Below are 13,992 nucleotides of genomic sequence, written 5' to 3'. Positions count from 1 at the left end.
CCCACATGCCACAACTACTGAAGCCCGCGTGCCTCGAGCCCGTGCTCCGCAACAAGAGAAGCCACGGCAATGAGAAGCCCACGCACTGCAACGAAGAGTAGCCCGCGCTCAGCAATGAAGACCCAGTGCAGCCAAAAATAAAATAAATTTATTTTAAAAAATTAGTAATTCAAGCTTCACTTGGTTAAATTTAAGTGAAATGCAGAATTTGCATTAAAATATTTAAGTCTCAGATTAGTAGTGAATAACAGCATTTACTGTGTCAGGGTCTGCTCCAAATACTGCTTCCTATGTATTAACTTCTCTATTCAACATTTCTACTCCCGTTTTGCAAGGGAAATGAAAGTGACTAAAGTCACACAGCTAGTAAGTGACGGGAGCAAAGATTCAGTCCAGACTGTGTGGCTCCATGATTCTGATCTCAACTACTCTACTGCCACCATAGCATTTCTGGAGACTGTATTTTTAATTCAAACACAGTTCCAGTGATTTACCTAACAAATCGGTGATACGTAATGTAAAGTTATTCGTTTTAATACATTTAGTGAAATTCTTTTTCTCTGTGTTGCAAGCATGTATATCTTAGCAAATAGCGAATGAGATGTAATTTATTACCCACCCACCGCCAGTATCTTGTGCTAATCTTCCTGCTCCGTGGGCCTCCCCCACCCCACCCGCATTATGCTTGTCTGCTTCCATCAGCTCCAGAGGGTTGCCCGGAGGTGGAGTCGGTGAGCACTAAGTGCCGGCTAGGGCTGGAGCCTTGGGGTGGGGTGGGGTGGGGCGGGGCGGGGCGGGGCGGGGCCGGGCCCTATGTCCTGCTGCGGAGTGCGGAGTGCGGGTCGGGAGTGCGGTCGGGAAGCGGAGCGTGAAGCAGCTGTGTAATCCGCTGGATGCGGACCAGGGCGCTCCCCTTTCCCGTCGGGGACCCTCCGATTGGCTGGGCGTGGGCACACGTGACCGACATGTGGCTGTATTGGCGCAGCCCGCCTGGGTGTCACTGGAGACGGAATGGAGGTGCTGCTGAGCTCGGAAATGGGGTAGGTGCTGGAGCTACGATGGCCCGGCTAGCTGCCGGGGGAGAAGGAGGCGATTTTCCCTTGCACTGTGTAAAGCCGATGGTCTTTCCTTGGCACAGAATCTGATGCCACATGCCAAGCGGGGAGGCAGGGGCGTCTCCCCCACCCCCCCACCATTGCAGCACAGGAGATGGATTTCCTGTGCTTCTGATCCAGGGTTTTTGACAGAAGAGGAAGAAGGGGGGGAGGGGTAGGAGTGTTAAGGGGAGTCTGGTGAGAAAGAGCTGTTTTTGAAGCTAGAAGGAGGTTTTGTTTTTATAATGCATGTTGACAGAGTCGAGTGGAATAACAGTATCTAAGGAAACGGGTAGAGGACAACAAAGAATGGAGCATATTCATGGTGAGGAGCAAAAGCTTTAGCCCACTGAAAGGCTTCTTTTCCTCCCTGGCCACAAGGACACATGCAGTGGTAGCCAGGGGAGGGGTTACGAAGCTGCTGCTGATGGCTGTTATGAACCTAGTGGAAAGGGCTCCTTGGGAGAGGAGGAAGAGGTGGAGGCAGGTACTGCAGAGCTTCAGTGGTGGTTTTGGTTGATCCGTGAAATTTGGGTTACCAAAAGTGCCTGCTTTTGCAGTTCTAAGTGAACTGCCAGTGAATAGGGTGGCAAAGAGATACCAGTGTCTTTGTTAGTTTTAAGATGCAATGTAATGCCTTTTTGCAGATGACTGCAGCAGTGCTTTTCTCCCTCCCAGGCTGGAAAGATAACTGCAGAGGAATAAGAACCCTTGCAGCAATGCTGGTGGTAGAAGTCTATTTACAAAAAGCCATAGTTTATCATATCATTACAACCTGGATGGAAAGAATAACTTAGTTTTTTAAAGTAGGAAGAATATCAGGCTATGAATGTTTTGACAGTGGAATTTATCAGACACTTTGATTCTGTATCACAAAAGAGATGCTCAAATTCTTTGCTTTAAATAAATCCTATAGGAAATCTTAATAAATTATGTATGAAGCAGTGGATCTATTCCTTTGTTAGTATAGCTTTATGCTATTAATTAGGTTACTCAAGAGTAAATCACTTTATAATGTAAATCACTTTGTGAAAAGTTACAGTGGTAAATTTTTCATAGGCTTAATATTTAAGGTCTGTGTTTATTAGGTAATTTTATATTACTCTGGTCAGTTTTAGATATCATTGAATAAAGTCTATAGGCAAATATTTCAAATTAAAGCAGTATGATTTTTCTTTTAGATGTATTTCTGTTTAGTGAATATTCATAAGATATACTCTTGATATAGACTGTTTCCGTTGCACTGTATTTTTGTTTCATTAAATGTCTAAAAACAAGTTTTCAGATTGAGTAGTTTTAAATGCCTTATCTTAATGCCTATTTATGGTAGCCAGCTTGTCACACCTCCCTACTCTCTGAACAGGGTGGCAGTGGCTTTGTAAAGCCCTCCAGGATCAATGTCTCTTAAGTAGTGTTTATGTAATAGAAAGTCTTGAAAGAACCTATAATTTTTGTTTCAGTAATTTTTTTCAAGATAATAAGGAATTGGACTGGAATAAAATTAGACTATGTAAAGTTTTCACTGATAAATAAGCGATTTTATTCTTTATTTTTAAAACTATTTTTGCTTTAAGAATTGTTTAGTTATGGGTATCAGGGTTAATAGTTCTTAGGATCTCTTTTTAAAATCTGATGGAAACTGTACCTAGAATTAAAGGTGTTGCATTAAATTTTCAAGTGAAATTTATTTATTTATTTGTTTGTTTTTTGCAGTATATCCAAATTTTCCAGAAGATCCTTCAAGATACTTTTTCAATAATTTAAAACAATTTTTTCAAGTGAAGTTTAATAGCTAATACCATTCATTTCTTTGAACTCCAATTGGTATAGTTTTTGAGAGTTTATGATTCTTATTTTTACATAAATTATCTTATTTTATGATTTAAACAGCTCAATGTAGCATTATTTTCATTTTAAACGTTAGATTATTCCTAATTGCATATGTTGTGACTTTATCCAAGGTCATGTATTGTATAAGGATGTAAAGAACGTAAGTCTTCTATTTTGTTCTAACGCTATGAAACTATCATCTTATTAATCAACTTAAACTTCAACTAAACAGAACAGTATTAGATAGAGATATTTTTTGGAATTAAATAAGAAATAAAGAACTAAAGTAAGAAAAGTTGATTTCTTTCCCCTTGCATTATGAAATACCTAATATAAGACTGTACTGTTGGTCTTTGAAATTATTCATTGTTAATTGATATTGCCAGAATTGAGCTATTAAGGAGTTCAAAAGTTAAACATTCATAAGTAGGTCTATGAACTGAATCAAAGCTATTAATTGCAGTCTTTTCATGCATTGCTCTTTGGATTTTTATTTTACCATTTTTCTCTATTTTTTTTCTAATTTCACATAATTTAACAGTCCTTTTATATTAAATGTTCTCTTTAATTTTGACCTCCCTCCTCTTTTTTTCTTTTTCTTTTTTTTTTTTTGATACTACACTCTGGAATTTTACATAGCACATAAGATAGGATAGGGCAATATAATATAGAAAAGATGACTTGAGGAAATACATTGACTACACATTTGAGTACCTACTAAATGCCAGACCTATAAAGGTTCAGGAGAGTCAAATAAGACATGGAAACTAACCTCTAAGAAACTTACAATAGAACTGTGTGAAATATTATTGCTATTGCATTGAAAACACTGATTGCTTTGGCTACTCCTAGGATCTTTAAAGATTTATATCATCTAAAATGTCTTCTAACTGAAAGAATGTGATGGTTTGCTCTTTGAAACACCATGCCTTGTAAAATCTGCTTGGAATAGCAGATAATTCTAAAAAGCAAATTAGTTTTGAAGTATTAAGTGCCTTGAATGTAAAATGAGGTTAGATGAAGTGATTTCTAGATCTTCTAGTTCCAATAGTCAATAATCTGTGGTTCTTGATTTCTGTAAGTTCACCTCTTAGAAGGAAAGCTACCTAGACGGTTTCTTGTTTTTGGTATAGGTGACATCTCATATGTTATATAATAGATACGTTCTTGAAAATTGTTTTTGTAAATCAAATCATGACATCAGTCCATAAAAGGCAAGCCTTCTCCCCTTTATTCCCAGGCCCTATTCCCACTCCCCTTGTAGGCACTCATTCACATATGTTCTTAAATATGCGTTAATTCTTGTGAAATATTTAGCATTTTGTCTTTTTTATAGTTAATGAGGGTTTTTTAATTGTGGTAGAATATACATACATAAAATTTACCAGCTTAACCATTTTTATGTGTATATATAGTTCTGTGGCATTAAGTACATTTATATTGTTGTGAGTGTATCACAGTCCATCTCCAGATCTTTTTCACATTCCCCAACTGAAACTCTACCTGGTAAACACTAACTCTCCATTTTCACCTTCCCCCAATTCCTGGCAACCACCATTTTGTTTTCTTTCTCTATGAATTTGACTTCCCTAAGAACCTCATATAAGATACATCTTCAGGTTTCATCCATGTTGTTGCATGTGTCAGAATTTCCACCTTTTTTGAGGTGGAATAGTATTCCAGTGTATGTACACCACATTTTGTTTATGCATTCATTTTTCAGTGGACACTTGGGTTGCTTCCACGTTTTGGCTTTTGTGAATAATGCTGCTCTGAACATGGATGCACAAATATCTGTTTGAGTTCCTACTTTAACTTCTTTGGGGATATGTACCCAAATTTATGTTTTTAATTTACATAACTTCTGAACATTTTTAACTCGATACTGTTTTTAAGACCTGTTTTACTTTATGTCCATCTAGTTTGTCGTTCTAACTCTGCTATCTAATGTTCTGTAGTGTCTATCAGATGTGAAGGTCCTAGGTTTTTTCCAAATCTCTTTTACCACAAACTTTGCTATGGTGTACATCCTTGTATATGACTTCTTATAGACTATTTTGGTTACATATCAGTGTACAATAAATTACCCCAAATCTTAGTGGCTTAAACAACAAATATTTATTACTTTAGAGTTTCTCTGGGGCAGAAATTCAAGAATATCTTAATTGGGTATATGTTTCAGAATCTCTCATGAAGTTACAGTTAAGATGTCAGCCAGGGCTACAGTCATCTGAAGCCTTGACTAGACTGGAAGATTCACTTCCTAGATGGCTCACTCACAGTCTGTTTCTCCTGACCATTGACAGAAGGCCTCGCTTCTTTTCCGTGGGTCTCTACGATGGGCTGCCTGAGAATCTTCATGACATTGCAGCTGGCTTCCCCAGTGATCCCGGAGAGAAAGAGCAAGAAGGAAGCCATTTATGACATAGCCCATCACTTCTACCGTATTCTTTTTATTAGAAGTGAGTCATTAAGTCCAGCCCACACAAGAGGAGATGAATTAAGCTCCACTTTTGAAGGTATAAGGTCAAAGAAATTGTGGATCTATTTTAAGATCACTACATAGTCAGTGAGATTTCACTGAAATTTATTCTTTGGAGAGGGATCACTGGATCATAGGGCATTTTTTGTATTGCTGTTGTAACAAAGTATCTCAAATTTAGTGTTTAAAACAACCCAGATTTATTATCTTGCAACCCTGGAGATCAGAATTCGGAAATGGTTTACATTGGACCAAAATCATAACAGCAGCAGTGCTGTACTTCCTTCAGAGGCTATCTGGAGAATCCATTTCCTTCCTTTTTTCCAGCTTCTAGAGTCTAACTGCATTCCTTGACTCATGGCCTCTTCCTCCATCTTTGTGCGAGCAGCACAATAAATCTTTCTTTGACTCCGACCCCCTTTCCGTCTTCACATATCCTTCTCTGACGCTGACTTTTCTGTCTCCTTCTTATAAAACCCTGTGATTGGGCTTCCCTGGTGGCGCAGTGGTTGAGAGTCCGCCTGCCGATGCAGGGGACACAGGTTCGTGCCCCGGTCCGGGAAGATCCCACGTGCCGCGGAGCCTGCGCGTACAGAGCCTGTGCTCCGCAGCGGGAGAGGCCACAACAGTGAGAGGCCCGCATACCGCAAAAAAAAAAACCAAAAACAAAACCCTGTGATTACAGTAAGTCCACCCATATAATCCAGGAAAATTTGCCCATATTAAGATCCTTTACTTGTTCACATCTGCAAAGTCCCTTTAGCCTTGTAAGGTAACATATTCACTGGTCTCCAGGATTAGGACATGGACATGTTTGTGGGGCCACTGTTCTGTCTACTATAGGCATACACATACAGGTCTTCATTTGTTTTCAGACATACACATACAGTTCCTTGTTTTAAGCTGAAGTGGTTTTTTTAAAGTTGTATTTTTGTGAATGAATGTTACTTTTTGGGGTAAATTCAGATTTTCATTTACCAGATTTGTTTATAATATGGTATATAATGGTGACTAAGATAGTAAGCAGATATCCAATGAAGAATATTGAATATTGAATATATATTCCACTAGCTATTTTTAGATTCTTGGTTTTATTATCATTAATTAATTGATAAATTACCTGTCAGTATATTAGCTACTTCTGACATTGTTTATAATAGAAACTGAGAAACATTAAAGCAACGTGACTTTGTACCTTTTAGTCTTGTTATCGTACCGTTTCTGTGGGTACTCTATCCAAATCTCATCTTCTTTACACTGTGAAGATAGCTAGCCACAATGTAGCTCCAGTCCATATTTGTGCCCTTACCTCCAATTTTCTCAGCAAGGTGTGACTCCCATAGACTCTATATCAATCTTTTGAACCCAGACTTGCCTCTGAATTGTAGGTAAGTTGTATCTTAGCATGGGTCCCCTGTAAGTCAGAATCTTGAGATTCTGAGAATCTTGAGGCCTTGTGCGAAATACTTGCTTTGGGAAGTGATCCAGGAACAGGAGTAGTGGCTTAGAAAGTGTTAAATAGTGAAGAGGGACAGCCAGTATGTGTTCTCAAGTTGGTCACCGCTTTGGATAATTGGGAAAGTCCTGAAAGCTGGGACTTTTAAAGAAGCCATATAAAATTGTCCATCTAAAGAAAAGAATTATATTTACTAGCTCCCATTCCCCTTTAGTCAAGGATTGTCCCATCAAGTGTTCATTCTTTTATAGGCTGTATATGCATGAATGCTGGTGACCCACACTGGGTTGTCACTGAGACTAGAACAGAAAACAAAAGGATACCTGTCAGCCGTTGTGCTGTCAGTTTATATCTTGCAGTGAGCTGATTGATGCGGCAATGACTAGAGTTAAAGTGAGCCAAGAGAATGTAAGATGAGACACAAACGTCTGATTTATTTGTGTATGGATCCTATTTCCCCTTCCTACTGGAATACTACCCATTTGCTGTTAATAAGATACTTGAGAATAAGGAACATGTCAATTTATCTTTTCCCTGGTGGTGTAGAGCTGCTGTGACAAGAGTACCACACACTCATGGCTTAAAATCATAGAAATGTATTCTGTCACAGTTCTGGAGGCTGGAAGTACAAAATCAGAGCGTCAGCAAAGTTGATTCCTTTTGGAGACTCTGAGAGAGCATCTGTTCCATGCCTTTCTCCCTAGCTTGTGGTGGTTGCTGGCAGTCTTCGGCATTCCTTGGTTTGCAGCTGCCTCACTCCAGTCTCTGCCTCCATTGTCACTTGGCGTTTTTCCTGTGTCTCTGTGTTCATTTCCTCACTTGGCCTTGTTTTAAGTGTACCAATCATTGGATTTAGGGCCCACCCTAATCCAGTAAGACTTTATCTTAACTTGATTACAGCTGCAAAGGCCCTGTTTCCAAACGAGGTCACTTTTCACAGGTACCAGAGATTAGCTACCTGTGACTCAATGTATCATTTTGGGAAACACAATTCAACCCACAAAAATCTCCTTATAATATTTGCACGGTGTCTTGTGAATAATAAGTTCTCAAATGTTTGTTGATTTGAATCGCATAGAGAGAAATCCATCATCTTACTCTTTTAATGGGAAAGTCATCCTGGACATTCTCTGAATTTGTGCCCTCTTTTTTCTCTTCTTTGCTCTCCATGGCTGTTCATTCTTGCATGTATTTATCTTTTTGTGGCTGTCACTGAGTAAAGCATTTTGGGAATTACAAAAGCTAAGTATTAGATACAAACCTTGTCTTAAAGGTAGAAAACAAAACTTGCCAAAGTAAAGTGGAATAATTAGAGAACAGTTAAGCCAAGTTGTATAGTATTTACTGTACAATCAGCAGGAAGACTCATTACTGGCTGTAGGAGACAGGAAGGTTTTATGTAAGGCAACAGAATTGGGCCTTAAAGGGTAGCAAAGCAGAGGGGAAAAGGATGGGGCATTCAAAAAAGGAGATGAATTATGAGCAGAAGTACAAAATAGTTTGTATGGAATGGTGAAGAGGGAATTACTTAAGGAGAAGGGTTATACTGGAACTTAATAGAAAATAAGTTTGGAACATAGACTGGTATCGGGTACACCAGGTCATGAAAGCCATGTAGAGGTAGTATTACATGGTCTTAGGAGCATGAGCATTGGGAACAAATATGAATTTGAATCCTGGCTTAGCCACATGATCTGTGTTTTTACGAAAATTATTTGCCATTTTGAAGTCCCAGCTTCCTTAACTCTAAAATGGGAAGTGATACCTACCTCACAGTTGAGAAGATTAAATTACATATATATTAATATATGGTACTTACTGTATTACATGACATGCAATAAATGGTAGGCTTTCTAAATTTCACCTGTCAAGTACAAAAATTTAACAGATATGCAGAGGATTTAAATAATATGCTACAGTCAATAAATAGGTATATAACTTTGAGAACTTTGTACACTTTTCCCTTTTCTTAAATTTCAGTGAGATAGTTAAAAAAGTTAGTCATGTTCTTGACTACAAGGCAAACCTTAAAAAATTCAAAATGGTAGCATTTGTAAGCAACAATCTCCAATCAATCTAATAAACAATAAATCAATGGCAATAAAAGGATGACTCACAAGTCATCTTATACACCTAATAATTGAGAAGAATCTTTTAAGTATCCCTGAGTCAAAGAGGAAATCAATATTAAAATTATAAATTACCAAGAAATAGAGACGGAAACATTTTATACTAAAACCTATGAAACATGGCTAAAGCTGTGTGGAGAAGAAAATTAGTACCTTAGGGACTTCCTGGTGGTGCAGTGGTTAAGAATCCGCCTGCCAATGCACAGCACACGGGTTCAAGCCCTGGCCCGGGAAGATCCCACATGCTGCAGAGCAACTAAGCCCATGTGCCACAACTACTGAGCCTGCGCTCTAGAGCCTGTGAGCCACAATTACTGAGCCCATGTGCCACAGCGACTGAAGCCCACGCGCCTAGAGCCTGTGCCCCTGCAACAAGAGAAGCCACCACAATGAGAAGCCTGCACGCTGCAACCAAGAGTAGCCCGCGCTGGCTGCAACTAGAGAAAGCCTGCGTGCAGCAACAAAGACCCAACGCAGCCAAAAATAAATAAATAAAATAAATACATTTATAAAAAACAAAAGGTTGGAATACTTTGTTCCTCAAATGTTTGGTAGAAGGTGTCTGTAAAACCCTTTGGATCTGGTATTTTTTGTGTTAGGAGAAGGAAAGGGGAAATATTTAACTACTGCTCCAGTTTTTCAATGTTGCAGAACTTTTAAGATTTTCTTTTTCTTCGAGTCAGTTCCCCCCACCTTTGAGTTTTGTTCATTTTAAATGTTTGGGCTCTTCTCTCTCTTTAATCATAATCAGTCTTTTCAAAAAACCAACTTTTTGCTCTGATCTTCAAACTTTACACAAAGATATACAATGAAAAGAAAAGCTTCTTCTCAGCAGACCTGAGACCGTTTTTTCCAGAGGCAATGACTGTACTTTTGTATATCCTTTCAATGACATTTTTATCTTTATACAATCCTTTTATTTTTTACTAGAACAAGATGGACAGTATGAGACATAGTGATCTGTACTCTTTTTTTGTTTTCTCCCCCTTTTTTCGGTTTGTTTTTACATCAACCTCATTCTTTTTAATGCCAATGTAATGTTCCACTGCATGGATGTATCCTATTTATTTAAAAGTAGTTAAGCTTTTATACCAAGTAAAAACTTTCGCATTTGTTTAAAGGAACCTAAGAACCCAATCTGTCACTCCTAGTCTAGTAATAGACATCATCACTTCAGAGCTCCAACAGGCCCTCCATGTGCCTTACCCATTAACTAATCAGGTAAAATTAAAATGTTCATTTGCTCCATAATAGCCTTCTTGGAAGCAGGTATATTCCATTTAAGTATCTTTAGTTAAAAACAGAACTGTTTCCATGATTTAAATGCCACGTAATGTTCTTAAACATTTAAATCCCTGTTTCTTTTGTAATTTACCCTGTTGTGTAGTATAAGGAAAGGTGCAGTTTTGTCAGTTTCCTCATGGCTGTCCAGTTTCCGTTGCCGTTTATTTAAAGTTCATCTTTTCGCGTGTGTTTGAGATTGCTACCTTTATTATGACTAAATTTACATATATTTACTTATGGAATTTTAAAAAATGTGTTCCCAGGCTTCCCTGGTGGCGCAGTGGTTGAGAGTCCGCCCGCCGATGCAGGGGACACGGGTTCGTGCCCCGGTCCAGGAAGATCCCACATGCCGCGGAGCGGCTGGGCCTGTGAGCCATGGCCACTGAGCCTGCGCGTCCGGAGCCTGTGCTCCGCAACGGGAGAGGCCACAACAGTGAGAGGCCCACGTACTGCCAAAAAAAAAAAAAAAATGTGTTCCCTTGGTTGATCTATTCATCTGCCAATATCATAACTTTTTTTTTTCTTTTAAATTTTATTTATTTTTTGGCTATATTGGGTCTTCGTTGCTGCGCACAGGCTTTCTCTAGTTGTGGCGAGTGAGGGCTACTCTTCATTGCAGTGTGCAGGTTTCTCATTGTGGTGGCTTCTCTTGCTGTGGAACACGGGCTCTAGGCGTGCAGGCTTCAGTAGCTGCAGCACGTGGACTCAGTAGTTGTGGCACATGGGCTTCAGTAGTTGTGACATGCGAGCTCAGTAGTTGTGGCTCTTGGGCTCTAGAGCGCAGGCTTAGTAGTTGTGACGCACGGGCTTAGTCGCTCCGCGGCATGTGGGATCTTCCTGGACCAGGGCTCGAACCCATGTCCCCTGCATTGGCAGGCGGATTCTTAACCACTGCGCCACCAGGGAAGTCCTATTACGGCTTTTTAAAGCCTTTTTATTTTTAAATAACTTTGGACTTACAAAAGAGTTGGAAAAATAATAGAGAGTTCCCATGTACCCTTCACTTAGCTTCTCCTAATGTTAACATCTTACATATCCATAGTATAATGATCAGAACTAAGAAATTAACTTACTGTACAGTACAGTTGACTTCATACTATGTTACTTATAATGGCTTTGTACAGTAATTTAATATGTGGTAGGTGTACTCCTGCTCTTTTTTCATGTTTTCCCTTTTTTGCTTGTTTTTTTCAGTTTTCTAGCTGCAGAAAACAAAATAAAAACCAGTCTTATATAATATTTGTATTGGGACCATGTAAAATTTATAAATTAACTTAGGGAGAAATGACATCTTTATGATACTGAATCTTTATGTACACAAACAAGGTATGTCTTTCCATTTGTTGAAATGTACCTTTGTGTCTTTCAGAAGCATTTTATAGTTTTCTCATAATATGTTTTGAACTCTTTGTTCAGTTCATGCCTGTGCTTTTTTTGTTTTTGTTTTGGTTTTTTGGGGTTTTTTGCCTGTGTTTTTTTATTATAAATAAGATCTTTTCTTCCATTTCATCTTCTATCTGGTTTCTCTTTACACATACAAAGGAAAGGTTTCTGTATATTTTGTACTACACTAAATTACTAGACTATCTTGTTGTGGTAATATTTAGTTGATTCTTTTGGTTTCTCTTTACACATATAAAGGAAAGGTTTCTGTATATTTTGTACTACACTAAATTACTAGACTATCTTGTTGTGGTAATATTTAGTTGATTCTTTTGGATATTCTAGGTATATAATTATATCATCTGCCAATAGTATTCCTTTCTAATTTCATTCTTTAATTGTGTTGACTGGTACAATGAGTAAGAGTGGTAAAAATGGGCTTTCCCTTAGTTTAGGAATATAGTATACCCAGTGTTTCCATATTCTGTGGTACTGGCTTTGGGCTGCTATATATTGTGTTTAAAAAAAAAAAAAGTGTCCTATTATATTGAGTATTTTCAACAAAACTGGACATTGAATTTGTAAAGCATCTTTTCATCACCTTTGGCATGATAATATTTTTCTTCTGTGTAGACCTATTAATATGTTGAATAATGTCGATTTTATAATAGTGATTTTTGTTGTAAATTTTAGATTTTCCATCTCTTTTTGTTGTTAGTTTTGATAAATTACATTTTCTAGTAAATTATCTATTTCATTTAGTTTTCAAATTTATTTACATAGAATTGAGCAAAGTAGTCTTTTATGACTCTTTTGGTTTCTTCTTTCTATTGGTATTTTCCTTTTTTCATTACCATCAACAGTACTGGCAAATACATCTTTTTTTTTTAATTCATTAAAACAAAACAATAGGGCTTCCCTGGTGGTGCAGTGCTTGGGGGTCCACCTGCCGATTCAGGGGATGCGGGTTCGTGCCCCAGTCCGTGAAGATCCCACATGCCGCGGAGCGGCTGGGCCCGTGACCATAGCCGCTGGGCCTGCGCATCTGCGTCCGGAGCTTGTGCTCTGCAACGGGAGAGGCCGCAGCAGTGAGAGGCCCACGTACCACAAAAACAAACAAATAATAAAAGCAGTTTAACTAATTTTTTAAAAAGTGATCCCAAACTTCTTAAATTATAATAAAGAGTCCTTCATATTTAATTCTAATTGCATCCTTCAGACTTAATTTTAATTGCCTGCCTAAACTTTTCTGCCTCCTTGCATTAATTTCTTAGGATACTGGTAAATTTGTTTTCCAGTCAACATTTGGATAAAAATCTAAATAACAGTCCTTTTGCTTTCTTCTCCCCTACCCTACTCTTAAGGGGTGAGGATCTCTTTACTGGGTATCCTTACTGAAAAACAAATTTAGATCTTTGTATATTCTCAGTAGCGTGAAAGATTCAGAGTTTTTCCCCATTTCATGTGATAAATTTTGATATTTTGAATGATGCTGAGTGACTTTCATTTGAGATATATTTGGTATGAAATTCATGTGATTGTATAAAAGGCATTCTAAAATAAATTAATGAGTTCTTAAATTTTTCAGTAAGCAGTTTTGACTTAGGGATGGCTGCAACATCCTGCAAGGGTATAAGGCAAAGTATTACTCCATGAAACGTCTTATTTTTCCTGTAAAATTGTATCAAAGCACCCTGCTTTCTAAAGCAGAAGTGACTTAAATGATTTGATTCTGGAGGGGGGAAAAAAGGTGATCAAAATTTTTTTTTTAATATTTATTTATTTATTTGGCTGCGCTGGGCCTCAGTTGCAGCATGCGGGATCTATTTCCCTGACCAGGGATCGAACCCGGACCCCCTGCATTGAGAGTGTGGAGTCTTAACCACTGGACCACCAGGGAAGTCCCATGATCAAATGTTTTAATTGTCCATCTGAAGGGCTGAATTCTTTTCCCTCCAGTGAAGAGCACTTTTAGTAGTCTCGTGTTCATTTTGCCCATCTGGTTCTTTTTGTGATTGTGTGAGGTTATAACCTCTGTGTCTTAGCATACTTCTGTGTACTTTGCTCTTTCTCTGTGTTATTACCTTTTCTCTTATTTTATTGTTTTAGTGGAAAATTACCTGTTAGGATTTTATTTGAAATGAAGAATTTTAGGGCTTACATTATTAAATACTGTCAGACCCCCACTTCTGTCACATGGTTTTTAATGTGCTACCTCTTTCCAGACCTGCTTATTAGTGGTATGGTGTAAAACAGATAAGTGACCCCACCTATGAATTTCTCCCTTGTTTTTGAGACATCTCTGTCTTTTTCAAGAGGGTGAATTATTCTTCA

At 38.2% G+C, this 13,992-nt stretch overlaps 1 protein-coding gene across 11 annotated transcripts in view; it reads left to right on the top strand.

The window, feature by feature from the left end:
• APC (APC regulator of WNT signaling pathway) overlaps positions 1-13,992 on the top strand; it is a 138,970-nt gene that overhangs the window by 32,430 nt on the left and 92,548 nt on the right. The window contains exon 1 of one of the 11 annotated variants that reach the window (XM_082650444.1): positions 1,015-1,040. The exons of 8 other annotated variants lie outside the window; for them this stretch is intronic. The gene's annotated coding sequence lies outside the window, so the exon portion shown is untranslated. Of the gene's footprint in view, positions 1-1,014; positions 1,041-5,360; positions 5,444-13,992 lie in introns of those variants that run through there. 2 more of the 11 variants (XM_082650440.1, XM_082650441.1) reach the window with 2 other exon arrangements.

This window comes from Grampus griseus (assembly GCF_964374135.1).
Source record: "Grampus griseus genome assembly, chromosome: 3".
NCBI classification, from domain to species: Eukaryota; Metazoa; Chordata; class Mammalia; order Artiodactyla; family Delphinidae; genus Grampus; species Grampus griseus.
The sequence above is the reverse complement of the archived record's forward strand: the minus strand, read 5'-3'. Positions and strand labels throughout refer to the sequence as shown.